Raw genomic sequence first — 17,813 nt, 5'->3', positions numbered from 1 at the left:
GATGAGTCCCTCTCAGAGAGGCTAGATCCAACATAACTTCATAAACAGTACTGGGACACACTATCTCCATCCCAAGAAGACTGAGCCAATATATACATTTCCTTAAATCCTGTTTTCACACCTGGTTCCCGCAATCTCTTAATAACTTTTAATCCCCTTTGATTATTCTATAAACAAACTCAGTCTCTTCCCAGTTCCAAGACCTGCATAAACCTCAGAGAAGGAAGCAGGTTGGTTCCTATCAGCCCAACAGGCCCTGGCCAGGTGTTCGTTCCCCTGTTAAAGGTGCTTTGATGCACAAAAGATAAAAGTACAGTTCTTTATCAGTATCCTGTCTTTGAAGAGCAGCAACACCATGTGGTGAAGTGTCCTTTCTTTGAAGTAGCCAGGAACAGGAGATAAACTGAAGGTGTGAAATGTTCTGTTTATAGGTTGACTTTTTCTTTTTTAGGGCAGCTTCTCATACACTCATGGAGCTACAGATGAGTCCAGAAACTGGACTCCATATTACATATTTGCCAAGTTCTTGATTTTTTTCACAGAGGAAGAATGTGTTTCATTGAAAGCATCTGTTTAATTCACAGCTTTGAAAAGAGACAGAAAAGAAATCACCTAACAGGAAACCATTTTTAAATTGGGGAGGGCAAGGAGTTGTGGGTTTTTTGTTTGTTTGTTTGTTTGTTTTTTGTTTTGTTCCTTAGTTCATTTTTGAGTGAAAAGCTTATCCACCAGTGCCATCTGTGGCTTGTTCATACAATGTTGTCATTAGCAGTTTTGTTTGGAAATTTTTACTGATCTGATTTATATAATTTGCGCTGAAAGCTCATTCATTAATTGTCACTCTTTGTGATATTGACTGGCAGCAGCTGCTGGAGCAAGTGTGTCAAAATCTAAAAGAACCACAGTGTAAGAGCACTAAAGTAATCCCAGTGAACTGAATAGAAACCCAAATGTATAAATGTTAACTGAATTGCCACTATCGCAACGAGAGTTCCCTCATTTGACTTAACTGAATATATAACAGCAACAGTTGTTACTTAATAAGAGGATTTTAAATGATTGTTAACTTTGATTAGAACACGCAATCTGTAATTAGCCTAGATAATAAATGGCGAGCAATTATAGCTTTGATAAAACTATTGTTGAAAAGAACTGCGCTCGAGCATTTCAATGCTCTTCTGACTCATACATAATTAGTCCTACCTTTTGGCAATCCTGATGAGTTAAAGAAAAAGAATAGGAACCAAAGATACATTGTTTCCGTAGATTATGTTCTGGACAGACTATGGAATTTCATTTCCTACACATTTCTGAATATAACTAATGGACATTGGGGGATTGGTGGTGGCTTCAACTGGTAGATTTCAAATTTCTATTTGTATTGCCACAGTACATAGTTTTGGTACTCAAAGGAAGCTCCAGACATACATAATAGTGAGTACCTCAGTAGGTACCACTGCCCATACAGAAAAGAATGAAAGACTTCTAACCTGGTAGCTCTATGATTATACTTTAAACCAATATTGTCTTTGGAAATTCCAACCAAAAGAAATATCAGAACCTAACTAGATTTTCATGACCACTGAACACCTACTAGAGAGGGGAATGGACTGATTTGTAGTCTGGGAAACTCTGATCATGTCTTCCACAGAAATTTCATCGATATTTGACTAAATCATGTGGGATGTTTTCTGTTTTATTCCATGTTTGAAGATGAGAGGTTTAATTTTTCACATTAACTGTCTTGCATGCAGATGTGTTCAAACTTCTAAATATATAAATGTTTATGAAAATAAAACAAACAAAAATGACACATCAAATAACACTCAAGTAGAACACTAAATCCATTCTATTGTTTACAGTTTCAACCCTTTTGGCCACAGAGACAAGTCTCTCTCTCTTTCTCTCTCTCTCTCTTATCCGCACTACCCACCTGTGTGACCAATTATATCCCACAAGATACAACCTGAATCCCCTAAACAGTGTGGGATAGGCGAAAAATCCCTGCTTCCAATAGCCAATAAGGATCAAAAAATCCTATCCGCCCCCAAAACTGGTGAGCAGTAAAACTCACACTAGTATATATATTATCCAGAAGCAAAGAGGACAAGAAGAGGGAGGAGCTTCTTCTTAAATATCCAGCTTCTCCCCACCCCACTATGTTGTTTACGCAAGACCAATGAGTCTTGTGCCATCCAGGAAGGAAGATAATGGCGGCCTGCGCTGGTGAAGAAGCTTGCCAGACACTGGACATTTTTCTGTAAGTGGTATTCAGCCACTTTACTTGCTATAATGTTTGAACAATAACCTATTGTTATTGCTTCTTGCCATGTTGAAATACATCTAATTATGTTACAAGTTACACCGTTTGTTATTTTCCCTTTACTTCCAATTACTTAGGGGCGAAAAACCTTAGGGATGATTGCATAAAACATGAATAATTCCTGCCTCTAAAAGTGCCCTGAAGTGCTTTTCAGAAGTAAAATTTGAAAGTAACTAAAAAACACTACTCCTTACATCAGTGGTTCCCAAAATCTTTTGACTCGTGATTCCCTTGAGCCGTGGCAGTAGTGACAGAGCAGGAGAAATGGTGAAGGGCAGACATGGTGGCAATAGAGAGTGAAGGAACCAGAGCCTAGCAGAATCACCGCTGGCTTAGTGAAGAAACAGAGAGAGGATTCTGTGCCACTCCTGGTTGGGTTTGGTAACACCCTGTGGCACCACAGGGGCAACAGGGCACTGCTGCACACACTTTGGGAACCCCTGTATTAGATGATAAGTAATTATGTTCCTACTCATTATAGTCTACTTGAAATGTAACTGTTACACACATGCACATAGAAAAATTATGGAGAACTACATTCATTGCAATTTCCTGCCAACTTCTGGGAAAGGTATCATGCTTCCTCTTGACAATAAGAACTGTGGGATCGGCATTTTCAATTTATTTATGCAGAAGATGGGAAAAGTTGTTTTTCTGGGCTACAGTTCCCATAATACCTGTGCCAGCATAACTTGAGCTATGGGAAGTTTTGTAGTCCAAAAATTTAACTTCTCCCATCTCTGGCTTATCTTCCTGGTCGATGAATCAAAAGGAAGAAAAAGCGACAATTACTGGTTCCAGAGATGTGCTTTTAAAAGCACATTTATTTTTTTGCAAGTCTAAAGAATGCAATTTCCCCTTTTTCCAGAAGAAGAGGGGGAGAACTAGGGACTGAGGAAAAGCTGTTTAAGATATGTTGACTTACAGTGTATCCAGATAGAGCAGCAATAAGGGTCATTAGCATCCATGTTGCCTGTCAAACTGCCCAAATTATTATCAGCAGCAGCATCTGCTGCCAAACTGCTCCAAGATCTCTCCAGGTTGATTTTTAATGAACAGGTGTGTGCTTCATAGGAAATGTATTTAAAGCTGTTTCTGCTGTCAATCTCAGAGCTGCCAACAACCAGGAAGAGGCTCCAGGAATACAAATATGAAACACCTAATGACACCTGGTGTGATTGGCAACTGAAGGCAGTAATAGGAAAATCTTGTGCATGTCACAGTGTATGCAGAAGGTCCACAGAAACTTATTTTCATATCCACACCATAAGCCGAAGACAATGGGACTTCTTCATCAGAATTCTGAGTCCACTCCCTGATGGTTACAAACCACCTTAATGAGCACCAGGGATATCAGATGCATACATCAAAGGAAAGGAAGACATTAAACTTCCCCTGACAGAGGAGGGGTGAAAGATGCTCAGGAGACCCCTATGTGGTTTTTTTGTTTATGTATGCACATTTGTTTTTGTTTTAAAATGATGAGCCAGATGTTCCAGATCTCTGTGTTCTTTTTGCCTTGCTCTACAACATCTTATGGGAGAAAATGAGAACCTCCAATTAAATGTCCCATAAGTTGAAGAAAAATGCATATAATGTCAGTTGATATGAAGTCTAGACCACAGGACCTGATCCAAACCAATATCTGACCATAAGGAATGGGGCTGTTCAATCATTTGCCCTCCACTTTGCTAATTTCCCATTGAAAAATGCCCCAGGCCTACAGTGTATACACCTTTTTCGGTAAAAACAAGCAACAAAGAAAGAAGAAAACAAAGCTGAAAACAGAGCCTTTAGTAGCAAACAGCATCCAAAAGCTAATTTTGGCAAAATGTGGCTGAGGAGGGGGTAGGGCAAATTTTCCTTCAAAATGAAAATCATCAAGATCCCATCAGCTTTTACTAACTTAATGTTTAATCCCACCCAGATAGTCAAATCTGTGCTTTAAATGCAAAGTATAGTGCTACTCCAATCTTTATCACTTCTTCATGGATTGCTGCCTTGTCGTGGCGAAGGGGCTTGAGTAACTCAGAGAAACTATGGGCTATGCCGTGCAGGGACACCCAAGACGGACAGGACATAGTGGAGAGTTCCGACTAAACGCGATCCACCTGGAGTAGGAAATGGCAAGCCACTCCAGTATCTTTGCCAAGAATGCCCCATGATCAGAAACAAAAGGCTAAAAGATATGACGCTGGAAGATGGGCCCCTCAGGTCGGAAGGCGTCCAACATGCTACTGAGGAAGAGCGGAGGACAAGTACAAGTAGCTCCAGAGCTAATGAAGTGGTTGGGCCAAAGCCGAAAGGACGCTCAGCTGTGGACGTGCCTGGAAGTGAAAGGAAAATCCAATGCTGCAAAGAAAAATACTGCATAGGAACCTGGAATGTAAGATCTATGAACATTGGGAAGCTGGAGGTGGTCAAACAGGAGATGGCAAGAATAAACATCGACATCCTGGGCATCAGTGAACTAAAATGGACAGGAATGGGCGAATTCAGCTCAGATGATTATCATATCTACTATTGTGGACAAGAATCCCGTAGAAGGAATGGAGTAGCCCTCATAGTCAACAAAAGAGTGGGAAAAGCTGTAATGGGATACAATCTCAAAAATGATAGAATGATGTCAATACGAATCCAAGGCAGACCATTCAACATCACAATAATCCAAGTTTATGCACCAACCAGCATTGCTGAGGAGACTGAAATTGAACAATTCTATGAAGATTTACAACACCTTCTAGAACTGACACCAAAGAAAGATGTTCTTCTCATTCTAGGGGACTGGAATGCTAAAGTAGGGAGCCAAGAGATAAAAGGAACAACAGGGAAGTTTGGCCTTGGAGTTCAGAACGAAGCAGGACAAAGGCTAATAGAGTTTTGTCAAGAGAATAAGCTGGTCATCACAAACACTCTTTTCCAACAACACAAGAGGCGACTCTATACATGGAAATCACCAGATGGGCAATATCGAAATCAGATTGATTATATTCTCTGCAGCCAAAGATGGAGAAGCTCTATACAGTCAGCAAAAACAAGACCTGGAGCTGACTGTGGTTCTGATCATCAGCTTCTCATAGCAAAATTCAAGCTTAGACTGAAGAGATTAGGAAAAACCACTGGGCCACTCAGGTATAATCTAAACCAAATCCCTTATGAATACACAGTGGAAGTAAAGAACAGATTTAAGGAACTAGATTTGGTGGACAGAGTGCCTGAAGAACTTTGGATAGAGGCTCGTAACATTGTCCAGGAGGCAGCAACGAAAACCATCCCAAAGAAAAGGAAATGCAAGAAAGCAAAGTGGCTGTCCAACGAGGCCTTAGAAATAGCAGAGAGGAGAAGGGAAGCAAAATGCAAGGGAGATAGGGAAAGTTACAGAAACTTGAATGCAGACTTCCAAAGAATAGCAAGGAGAGACAAGAAGGCCTTCTTAAATGAACAATGCAAAGAAATAGAGGAAGATAACAGAAAAGGAAAGACCAGAGATCTGTTCAGGAAAATTGGACATATTAGAGGAACATTTTGCGCAAAGATGAACATGATAAAAGACAAAAATGGGAGGGACCTAACAGAAGCAGAAGACGTCAAGAAGAGGTGGCAAGAATACACAGAGGAATTATATCAGAAAGATTTGGATATCCCGGACAACCCAGACAATGTAGTTGCTGACCTTGAGCCAGACATCCTGGAGAGCGAAGTCAAGTGGGCCTTAGAAAGCCTGGCTGACAACAAGGCCAGTGGAGGTGATGGCATTCCAGCTGAACTATTTAAAATCTTGAAAGATGATGCTGTTAAGGTGCTACATTCAATATGCCAGCAAGTTTGGAAAACTCAACAGTGGCCAGAGGATTGGAAAAGATCAGTCTACATCCCAATCCCAAAGAAAGGCAGTGCCAAAGAATGCTCCAACTACCGTACAATTGCACTCATTTCGCACGCTAGCAAGGTTATGCTCAAAATCCTACAAGGTAGGCTTCAGCAGTATGTGGACTGAGAACTCCCAGAAGTACAAGCTGGATTCCGAAGAGGCAGAGGAACTCGAGACCAAGTTGCTAACTTGCGCTGGATTATGGAGAAAGCCAGAGGGTTCCAGAAAAATATCTACTTCTACTTCATTGACTATGCGAAAGCCTTTGACTGTGTGGACCACAGCAAACTATGGCAAGTTCTTAAAGAAATGGGAGTGCCTGACCACTTTATCTGTCTCCTGAGAAACCTATATGTGGGACAGGAAGCAACAGTTAGAACTGGTCATGGAACAACTGAGTGGTTCAAAATTGGGAAAGGAGTACGGCAAGGCTGTATATTGTCCCCCAGCTTATTTAACTTATATGCAGAATACATCATGCGGAAGGCTGGACTGGAAGAAACCCAAGCCGGAATTAAGATTGCCGGAAGAAATATCAACAACCTCCGATATGCAGATGATACCACTCTGATGGCAGAAAGTGAGGAGGAATTAAAGAACCTTGTAATGAGAGTGAAAGAGGAGAGTGCAAAAAACGGTCTGAAACTCAACATCAAAAAAACTAAGATCATGGCCACTGGTCCCATCACCTCCTGGGAAATAGAAGGGGAAGATATGGAGGCAGTGTCAAATTTTATCTTCCTGGGCTCCATGATCACTGCAGATGGAGACAGCAGCCCTGAAATTAAAAGGCGCCTTCTTCTTGGGAGGAAAGCGATGACAAATCTGGACAGCATCTTGAAAAGCAGAGACATCACCTTGCCAACAAAAGTCCGAATAGTCAAAGCTATGGTTTTTCCTGTCGTGATGTATGGAAGTGAGAGCTGGACCATAAAGAAAGCAGACCGCCGAAGAATTGATGCCTTTGAATTGTGGTGCTGGAGGAGACTCTTGAGAATCCCCTGGACTGCAAGGAGAACAAACCTATCAGTTCTAAAGGAAATCAACCTTGAGTGCTCACTGGAAGGACAGATCCTGAAGCTGAGGCTCCAGTACTTTGGCCATCTCATGAGAAGAAAAGAGTCCTTGGAAAAGACCCTGATGTTGGGAAAGTGTGAAGGCAAGAGGAGAAGGAGACGACCGAGGATGAGATGGCTGGACAGTGTCTGCGAAGCAACCAACATGAACCTGACACAACTCCGGGAGGCAGTAGAAGACAGGAGGGCCTGGCGTGCTCTGGTCCATGGGGTCACGAAGAGTCGGACATGACTAAACGACTAAACACAATCTTTATCAACATTTTCCTTTCTTTTCCCAGATTGCAAAAGAAAAGAAAAGAAAAGAAAAAGGTGGAAGGAGGCAGGAGCTCAGCCTATGTGGAACTGCCAAAAGAAGTCATAGCCACATTTTGATATGGCTGGTTCAGACATCCACAAGGTGGGACATAACCATCTCATGTACCAGCACCAGTCTTGCAGTGATAATTATAAGCTGTGAACAGTATAGTTATTAAAGCATTGGAATTGTTGTAGTTTTTACAGCCTCACATGCTGCCTCTAATAGATTTATTTTTATTTATTTATTTATGTGGCTGGGAGGGAGCTTTCCGGGCTAGGGTGACTGCCAGTCACTGACAGCACTAACCAGTTGTTCCTTTCCTGCTTTTGATTCAAAGACAGCCCTGCCTTTTCACCTCTCTGTGGTTATTTGGCAGTGTATTCTGTTGAAATCTCTTGCTGCAAGCAGTCATATTTGTTCTCAGTTTGCTCTTTGTAGATCTGTAAGTAATGAAACCTTTTATTCTTTCTCCTGCTATTGCTTCAGAGTGAGTTATTGAGACTGTAAGTGCCAGTTAATGAGAAACAGGGGTAAACTACTCTGGAGAACTTGATGCCATTCTGCTCTGTGAGTCCCTGAACTTGCACAGCTAGAGGAATTTAATCAGAAATAATTAAAAAACTCTGCAACAGGACTAGGGTGTGAGTGATCAACATTCAAGACCATACGTAGTCTTGAAATGTACTGTGTGATCTTGGGTCACCCATCCACTCTCCTCCTATCCTATCACACAGGATTGCTGCAATAATAAGAGGAGAGAGACCTATTGATACCACCTTGAGCCTATTAGAAGTAAGGTGGGATGTAAAGGAATCTAGTAAAATGAACTATCACTTTCAAGTACTCTAGTAATTCTAATGTTGCCAGGTTTTGTTTTGTTTTTAAAATTTACAGTACAGTAACTGGAATTTATTAACAGAAAAAAATGCAAGGATCCACATATTCATGCATCGGTTAGTACTTCATCTGAAATGTTTAAACCAACCATTACTGTCTGAACTCACAGATACAACCACATCCAAATCACGTCTTTCCACATCTCCTCACCTCATTGCCACGGATTCATTGTTAACCTCTTTCAGCCCATAGGCATAACTGTAATAAAACTCAATTCAAAATCTCACCATATCTCATTGAAGCTTACAGGCACTGACTCTTTAGAACTTGGCGAGCGCTGGGCTCAAGCAGAACCATCTGAAGTGTGTCACTCTTCCCATTCGCTACAGATGCAGAAATGGAGATAAGCTGTATACAAAGGTTTTAGATTCATTCATTTAATTTCTATCCTGCCAAATGCTTTGAAAAAACCTTACAGCACAGCAAAATTAACAATAGTAAGCAACCTAAAGGAGCGTTGAGAAGTGTATAATTGTGTAGGATTTTTCAATTATATTCAAGGTATCACCTCACAGCTAATTTTTTTAAAAAAGTAGGAAAAAGCTTGTTTTCTCTTCCACTTTTTTTCTTGCTTCTACCTTTTCAACAGCAACATCCTCCCTACCACACTAGCACACTTGCCATTACAAGATTGCCTGCCATTCTACCGGGTTTTCCTGAAAACAAGACAGGGTCTTATATTAATTTTTGCTCCAAAAAACCACATTAGAGCTTATTTTCAGGGGTATTTTAATTTTTTTCATGTACAACAATCTAGATTTATTCAAATACAGCCATGTCATCTTCTGGTTGCTGCACAATGGTGGAGGGTGGGTTCTTATTTTGGTGCGTAGGGCTTATATTGTGATTATCCTGAAAAATCATCCTAGGGCTTATTTTCAGGTTAGGTCTTATTTTCAGGGAAACGGTAATATTGTTCACAATCTATAATGTCAAGTTATTGGAAGTGCGTGTGTGAGGAGAGGAAGCCGGGGGAGAGGGGCAATCAAGGCAAAATGAATCCATTATTTTTCAAGTGCTCATGGAGAAAGATAAAGAAGCAATGACACATATGATTCAGCAAATTTTAATTGAACAGAAAACTCAGCACCTGGCATCTTGTCCCATGAAGCAGTTTAAACTGATTTATCCTGACAACAAGTGAAATTCTCAGATCAAATCCACATATTCTGCCATAAATGACATATGGACCAGGGTATTAAAATGCTCCCTGAAAATCTCAGTGATGAATTACAGACAAAAAAGGATGAAGGAATGAACATGGAGAAGAGCGATACCTGAAAAACAGAAGGTTTTGGCAGCAGAGGGTGGATATAAAGCAGTCAGTGTTACGATCTCTGAAATGGTGGATGGGAAAATGCCAATTTCACCTTACCTTAGATTCTGACAGTACTGGGCTCTGTCAATCATGGAGGAGCAGCATTCTCTTTCTGATTAGAAATTACTTTTGCTCAGGAAATAAATGTCATGGCATAATTCCTACAAAGTGGCTACTTGACATTGACACCAAGCGAAAGCTGGAAATCTTCACCTCCAGCAGCTTGATTCTGCCTTGTGCTATGAGGAAGAATTACATCTCATGCCCTAATCAATGGTCCATGAGAGTAGGCTGGAAGTTGATTGATTCTCCGGGCAGCAGTTCTATTCCTCACTGACAAAAAGCTCATCTTTGCAGGGAGTCTGGCATCTTGCTTGCCTGTATTCTCTCAGCTTGTCCAATGTAATGTGGGACAATGGCCCATACACAGCAATCCGCCAGGGAAACTAGGGCAGCCATGTTTCTGTAGGCTTCACTTTGGTATCTTCAGTTTATGGGGCAAGAATATTAGATTTGACAAGAGAATATATGCTGAGATGAATATAAGAAGTAATTTATTGCAAATAGAGATGACAAGCATACCATATAAATGCAATAAATAAATAAATAAATAAATAAATAAATAAATAAATAAATAAATAAATAAATAAATAAACAAACAAACAAACAAACAAACATAATAAGCCTCACCATATTTACTTATAAATAACCCTAGGTGGATAAAATTAAGCTTGTTGTTGTTTAGTCGTTGTGTCCGACTCTTCATGACCCCATGGACCAGAGCACGCCAGTCCCTCCTATCAAAATTAAGCTTACTTTTAGATAATTGTATGTAGGACTATGGGCAAAGGCAGGAAAAGCAATTCTAGTCAGCCTGGAGTGTTTCTGTGACTCATACATCACTCATATTGTGGAAACTGCAGTTCTTCCTCTTCCTTTTCTCTTATTCTGTTTCTGTAATAGTTATACTTTCTAAAAAACAGCAATGAAGTGCATGGGCTTTTTCTTCTTGTCTACTGGCAAGATGCTTCCAGCTTATGGCAACCCTATGAATTTAATGGCCTCCAAAAAGCCCTGCCATTAATATCCCTGCTCACAAGCTAAAAGTGAAGGTGATGACTTCCTTTTTGGAGGCAGTCCACTTCATAGTGGGTCTTCCTCTTTTCCTACTGCCTGCAGCATTTCCTCCTATATTGTCTTTTCCAGTGAATCCCTCAAACACTTGTGAGCCAGTTATGTTCCTTCCAACAGAGCAGGTGCTTTCATGAGCAATAAATAAGATAGATAAATATATAAATAAATACTAAATTTAACCAATAAAATTTTAGCCTGTTGTTTAAACACTCTAAATAGTGTAGATATTCTAAGGTTGAGTTTAGATGTTCTAAATGAATGTAGTTGTGTCAGCTCAGTAATAATATATGTACATATATTTGAGTAACATAGCTCAGAGGTAGGTATCTAGCTGTGGAACCAGAGTTTAAGACAATATAATCTTAGAACTGCAGAACAGGAAGGGGCTCTCTGGATCATCAAGTCCAACTCCTGTCAAGGGGGTATAGTGGGGAATTGAACTCCAAACTTCTGACTCTGTAGCCAGATACCTAAACCACTATCTAGGTTGGGAGTTTGATGCCCCACTGTGCCCCTTGACAGGGGCTGGACATGATAATCCAGAGGATCCTTTCTAGCTGTGCAATTCTATGATGATGATAACATGGGGAAGAAGAGCAAGATCAGGTGGATCTAAAGTGGCTCTTGCTAGTTCTGCAATAGTGTATGTTTAGCATTAGCAGCACATACTGTATATGTTAAAGTCCTTTTATGCTAGCATGTAGGAGATAAATGGCTGTTGTTTTTATGTCAACATTTTTATAAGATGTTCTGCAATACTTTCGGATGACAAGCTGATGACTATGAATTCCCCAGAGTCTGTTTTTATCTGCATAATCCAGAGTATTCAAATACTGTAGGAAATTAAAATATATTTTCTTTTGGAAGAATGGGGAGTCCAGGTTTTTAAAAGCACTGTTAGAAAAGCCAGTCTAGAACAGAAAGAAAACCATTTGAGTGAATTTCTAGGTTCATGCTTGCAGCAAAGAGATAGAGGGGCCAGCATGTACATGCTGCAGCAGCATGTAACATGCATATTCCATGTGGATGTTTTTGCAGTTTAATGAAATATTGCTTTCATTTTCTCAGTGGATTATTTTATTGTAACTTTAGAAGCAATAATAATAATAAATTCCTATCCTCTTATAATTTCACTACTACTCTGTGGCTGTCATGTGTATTTAAGATCTCATTTACATTGAGATCTTTAGAAGCAATAATAATAATAAATTCCTATCCTCTTATAATTTCACTACTACTCTGTGGCTGTCATGTGTATTTAAGATCTCATTTACATTGAGATCTTTAGAAGCAATAATAATAATAAATTCCTATCCTCTTATAATTTCACTACTACTCTGTGGCTGTCATGTGTATTTAAGATCTCATTTACATTGGCATTTCCCCCAAATGACCTTTTGCTGCTTCTAACACATCAATTAAAAATGCTTGTTGTTCTCCTTCCTCCCCATTATATGAAGAACAAATGAGTATCATCTTAAAGTTGTGTTATTCCAGAACTCTGCAGACATTCAAAGCACTAGGGGGAAGGAAGATGTGGGACAGCCAACCCAGATATCCATTCCTTCACAAAATGTCTTCTTACAGAGTGCTAAACATACCAATTCACTGAGAAAACTCAATGCTCCACAGGAAGGAGTCCAGAAGTGAATCAGAAACTTGGTTTTGACTTACTAATGAGAACATTAGACTTTCTCTGGCACAGGGACTGATAATAAGATGTAGCGACGATTATAAAGAAAAGGGGGACAAGACGTAGGTGGTAGCAAATATTCAGAATTGATAAATAAAACTAAAGTTAGATTTTGGAATTAATAACAGAGAAACAGCTGGAAAGAAGAAATCATTATAGTTCATGTTGGAAAAAAGAGAAGTGAAGCTACAGAGATTTGAGGTGGAGAATTGCAATGATAGAAAGGTGAAATAGAATGGTAGGGGTGATTCAGGAATTTTATCTTTACAAATTCCTAGACAGATTGACATGGTTCATACCTTTTAGCCTGATGTCTGAATTGGAAATTGTTGTTGTTGTTTAATCGTTTAGTCGTGTCCAACTCTTCGTGACCCCATGGACCAGAGCACTCCAGGCCCTCCTGTCTTCCACTGCGTCCCAAAGGCGGGTCGTATTCATGTTGGTCACTTCGATGACACTGTCCAGCCATCTCATCCTCTGTCGACCCCTTCTCCTCTTGCCTTGACACTTTCCCAACATCAGGGTCTTTTCCAGGCAGTCTTCTCTTTTCATGAGATGGATAATGTATTGGAACCTCAGCTTCAGGATCTGTCCTTCCAGTGAGCACTCAAGGTTGATTTCCTTTAGAATGGATAGGTTTGTTCTCCTTGTAGTCCAGATGACTCTCAAGAGCCTCCTCCAGCACCACAATTCAAAAGTATCAATTCTTCGGCGGTCAGCTTTCTTTATGGTCCAGCTCTCAGTTCTGTACATTACTACTGGAAAAACCATAGCTTTGACTATGCAGACCTTTGTCGGCAAGGTGATGCCTCTACTTTTTAAGATGCTGTCAAGGTTTGTCATCGCTGGACTGGAAATTTGCTTTCCACAATATTTTGCACTAGTATTGTAAATATCATGACATAATTTTTAACAGTTCAGATATATCAAAATACCTCATTTAATTGTGTGTTTTGATACATGTAAACAGTGTGTTAAGGGGATGTTTGAGAGTTCACCAATGAATTGTCAGTTAATATGGAAATTAAATGGCATGGAATTAAAGGTACATAGCATGCAGAAGTAACAGTGAGTTCATGCAGACAGGTTTACCTATCCCTGTTGAAAAGGCAAGATCAGCGTATAAATCAGTGTATAGGAAACTTTTCTGCTGAGGGCCATACTGCCTTAGGGGATATCTATTGAAGGCCACATGCTGAGGAGCTTAAGGGAAATGCCAGCAATGGGCGCACCCAGAATTTTAAAATGAGTGGGACCAATCCTTTCTTTTACAGAAAGTTTCACATCTGAGAAAGGTCCATTTTAAAAAGGACAAGAGAGTCAAATCCGTGTTTAAACATTGATCAAATGTCTGGAAACTCAGTTATGGTCTGAAAGGTAGAAAGGTTGAATTCCACAATCCTTTCCAAACAAACAGCTTATTTTCTGCAACAGAAAGTATAAGAGGTGCTACACTGAAGGATGATAACATCTTCATTAGCACCTTGCACAGAGAAGCCTCGGGGACAGCAATGACCTCTTTTCACATCAAGATTTAAGTAGCTCATTCCTCTGAACCATTTACTGAGGTAATGAGATGCTAGAGGATATGGGTTAGAAATACTTAAGGAACACATGTCTGCACTACTGACAATTATTTACACACTTAATACATTATTGAAGATAAGAAGTTAATAGAATAGCCATGAGGGTACTGATGGAAAAAATTGCTTTTGCTGAGAGCGTTGTTTCACATTGGTAGGGGTTCTCCTTTTCAGAAAAAGCAGTCTCCTTTACATTCAGTCATAGGTGCAGCTATAATGAAATAATAAAACAAGCTGTATTATTCTCAGCATCTCTCTCTCTCTCTCTCTCTCACACACACACACACACACACACACACACACACAGAGAGAGAGAGATATAGATATGCCATATTAAAAAATTTAAAAGGACAGGAATGACATTGTTAGATCACAAATCTCCAATTTATCATTATGAAACAAGATTTCTGCATTTCCTTCATATCCACAATTTCACAATGTAGTTGTCAAGTCTGACTTTTGGTGCCAAATTTGATAGCATCCCTGAAATCAATATACTGTATTAAAGTGTGTTTTCTAGATGTCTTAAGTACAGTTAAAGGTAAAGGTAAAGGTTCATTTAGTCAGTCGTGTCCAACTCCGGGGGCGGTGCTCATCCCCGTTTCCAAGCCGTAGAGCTAGCATTTATCCGAAGACAGTTTCTGTTGTCACGTGGCCAGCGCGGCTATACACGGAACACTGTTTACCTTCCCACCAAGGTGGCACCTATTTATCTACTCGCATTTGCATGCTTTTGAACTGCTAGGTTGGCGAGGAGCTGGGACAAAGCGACGGGAGCTCACTCAATTCGATCTTACGACTGCTGGTCTTCTGACCCTGCAGCACACAAAGGCTTCTGCGGTTTAGCCCGCAGCGCCACCACGTCCCTTAAGTACAGTTAAGAGCTTGCAAATGCATTCCTAAGATTTAGTGAAGATGAGGGCCAAGACATTTGGCTGCCTGAGGAAGAGCAGTAACTGATGCTATCCCCAGCCCTCCAACTCAAGATGCTTGGTATCTACTCAAACCCAACCCAGTCCATTTGCCAAATGGTGCATACAATCCCACCACCACTTGTCCCCATCCCTGTCAATAACAATGCAATAATAGTTATGTAACTAACAATTTGGCTTTTCACAATGTCCCTTTTGTGTTAAGCAGGCCTGGCTGCAGTGTGGGCTCAGAAGGCTCTGGCAGGTCAGGTAGAAAACAAAGCAGTTTTTGCCAAATGTCTCATCCCACCCCACAAAAACTGTATTTTGCCACAAAACGATTAGCAATGATATGGAAGTGCCTTCCCTGGCTTGTGTTGGGCAGGCTCAAAATGAAGTACTTCCACACATATACCTCTTTCATGCACCCCTGTATCTATACCACCTATACCTCTTTCTGTTACTTCCATCTCAAGATACAACGTAATAAACAAGAACCAGCAGGTATTCTGCATGAACCAAGAGGGGGAAAAACCTCAAAATGCCAGTGATTATGTTGTGGTTGTTGTTGTTGTTGTTCTGTGGTGTCTGACATGTCTTGGCCTGGTATTTCTTCCAGAGCCTTCCCTGGGGGCTACAATGAAGTATCAAAATGCATTTTAATGTGTAACTAAAATTATCAAAGCTCATTAAACTACATTTAAATTATATAACATTACTTTTCAATAATTGAAAACTTTTCATAAACAAATACATAATAATTAAAAGACATAGTACTTACAATTCCAAAAAAATCAAATATTGAAGAATCAGACACAGTCGAAGGCTACACTCTTGTATAACGAGTGAACTGAGGACAAACGTTACCACTACCATCAGTACTGTTATTTGTACAAGAAAGCAAAGCAAAAACAGCAAAGCGTGCTGCTTATATACTGCCCCACAGCGCTTCAAGCACTCTCTGGGCGGTTTACAAGTTAATTATGCAAGCTACACATTGTGTGTCTCTCCCCCAGCAAGCTGGGTACTCATTTTATCACCTTTGGAAGGATGGAAGGCTGAGTGAACCTTGAGCCAGCTACCTGGGATTGTGAGCACAGTTTTGGCTGTAGTACAGCAGTTTAACCACTGTATCACAAGGGGCAACACTGAACCACTACTCTATGTTTGTCACTTCTGGGTCTTATTCTGTAAACGCTGGTGGCAACTGTGACAAACCCAGACCTACTGGGATCTGCCACACGTTAACTAAGCTGCCACCAACCATTCCCTATAAGAAGTCACACAGACCAGGGATGGATTTTTAAACAATAAAAGAACAAGGTTTATTTAAAACAACACACAGGGAAAATAAAATGATCAGGTGAATAAGATAAAGTAACGTGGCTTATTCTCATTCATACATGCATACAGTTTGGTTCACACAGAACCCTTAACTTGAAGCACAGACCCTGAACCTATCAGTTCTGGCTAACCAACAGACACCTGAACCTATCAGGTTGGTACTCTGACCCACAGTAGTACCCTGTCTGACACACAGACTCCCACACCAGCTTCTTCTTCCCAGCTGCTGCTTCTTCACATCCCAGCGTCTCCCTACTTCACCACACATGCATCACATATATATACAGTACAGCCCCTCCTCCTGATGTCCCGCCTTCCACTCCCCATAGGATGGAACTTTCCCTCCAAACCCATGACAGACAGGTAACATCAGTGCTGTATGTAACACCTCCCCTCTTTATAAGTTGTTTTGTAGGGGGAAAGCTAAGGTGCTTTTTCCCAAAAAACAACCTGGATAAAATACACAAAACAGTTATACATACCATATCATACTTACTTATACTTACATTCTAAGTTAACCATAGCAATTAGGCATTTAAACATTTACCATATACATTACATCAATTTACCTTTATTCATACAAACCAAGTTCAAAAAACAGGTACATTTAACTTTTTGTCATCAATATATATACATAGTCCATGTTTCTTTCGCCGTCTTCAATCTTCAGGTCTTCTTGACAAGGCGTCAGCAACACAGTTCACTGACCCTCTGACCACCTTCACTTCAAAGTCATAGTCCTGTAGGTTTAAAGCCCACCTCATAAGTTTACTATTGTGGGTTTTCATTGTCTTTAACCATTGCAGTGGTGAATGGTCAGTGCACAGAACAAAATGTCTTCCCCAGATGTAAGGCTTGGCCTTCTGGATCGCGTAGACTATGGCCAAACACTCCTTCTCCACGGTTGCCAAATGTCTCTCACCTTTTTGAAGTTTCCTACTCAGGTAGGACACTGGATGCTGGTCACCATTCTCATCCTCCTGGCACAGAACTGCTCCTACCCCGCTGTTAGACGCATCGGTGTAGATGATGAACTCCCGGTCGAAGTCTGGAGCCCGCAGCACTGGATAGTTGATGAGCGCCTGCTTCAACCTCTGGAACGCCTCCTCACAGTCGCTGGTCCACGGGATGCGGTCATCAGCCTTCTTCCTCGTCAGATCGGTCAGCGGAGCCGCAATCTCGCTAAACCTCGGGATGAACTTTCTGTAGTAGCCCACCAACCCAAGAAATGATTTGACTTTTTTCTTGGTGTTGGGTCTGGGCCAATCACGAACAGCTTCTATTTTGGCCTCCAGGGGTTTTATCACTCCTCCCCCTACTATGTGACCCAAGCACTTTACTTCTGGGCTACCCAGCTGCAGT

The 17,813-nt window shown here is 40.6% G+C and overlaps 1 long non-coding RNA gene across 1 annotated transcript; it reads left to right on the top strand.

The window, feature by feature from the left end:
* Window positions 1-7,558: 7,558 nt before the first annotated feature.
* LOC144588537 (uncharacterized) lies at window positions 7,559-15,901 on the top strand. The gene is made up of 2 exons (XR_013544143.1): window positions 7,559-7,670; window positions 12,965-15,901. It is a non-coding gene; the product is annotated as an uncharacterized LOC144588537 (long non-coding RNA).
* The last annotated feature ends 1,912 nt before the right edge of the window (window positions 15,902-17,813 follow it).

This window comes from Pogona vitticeps, chromosome 4 (genome assembly GCF_051106095.1).
Source record: "Pogona vitticeps strain Pit_001003342236 chromosome 4, PviZW2.1, whole genome shotgun sequence".
Lineage (NCBI taxonomy): Eukaryota > Metazoa > Chordata > Lepidosauria > Squamata > Agamidae > Pogona > Pogona vitticeps.
This window is presented reverse-complemented; position numbering and strand designations above follow the sequence as displayed.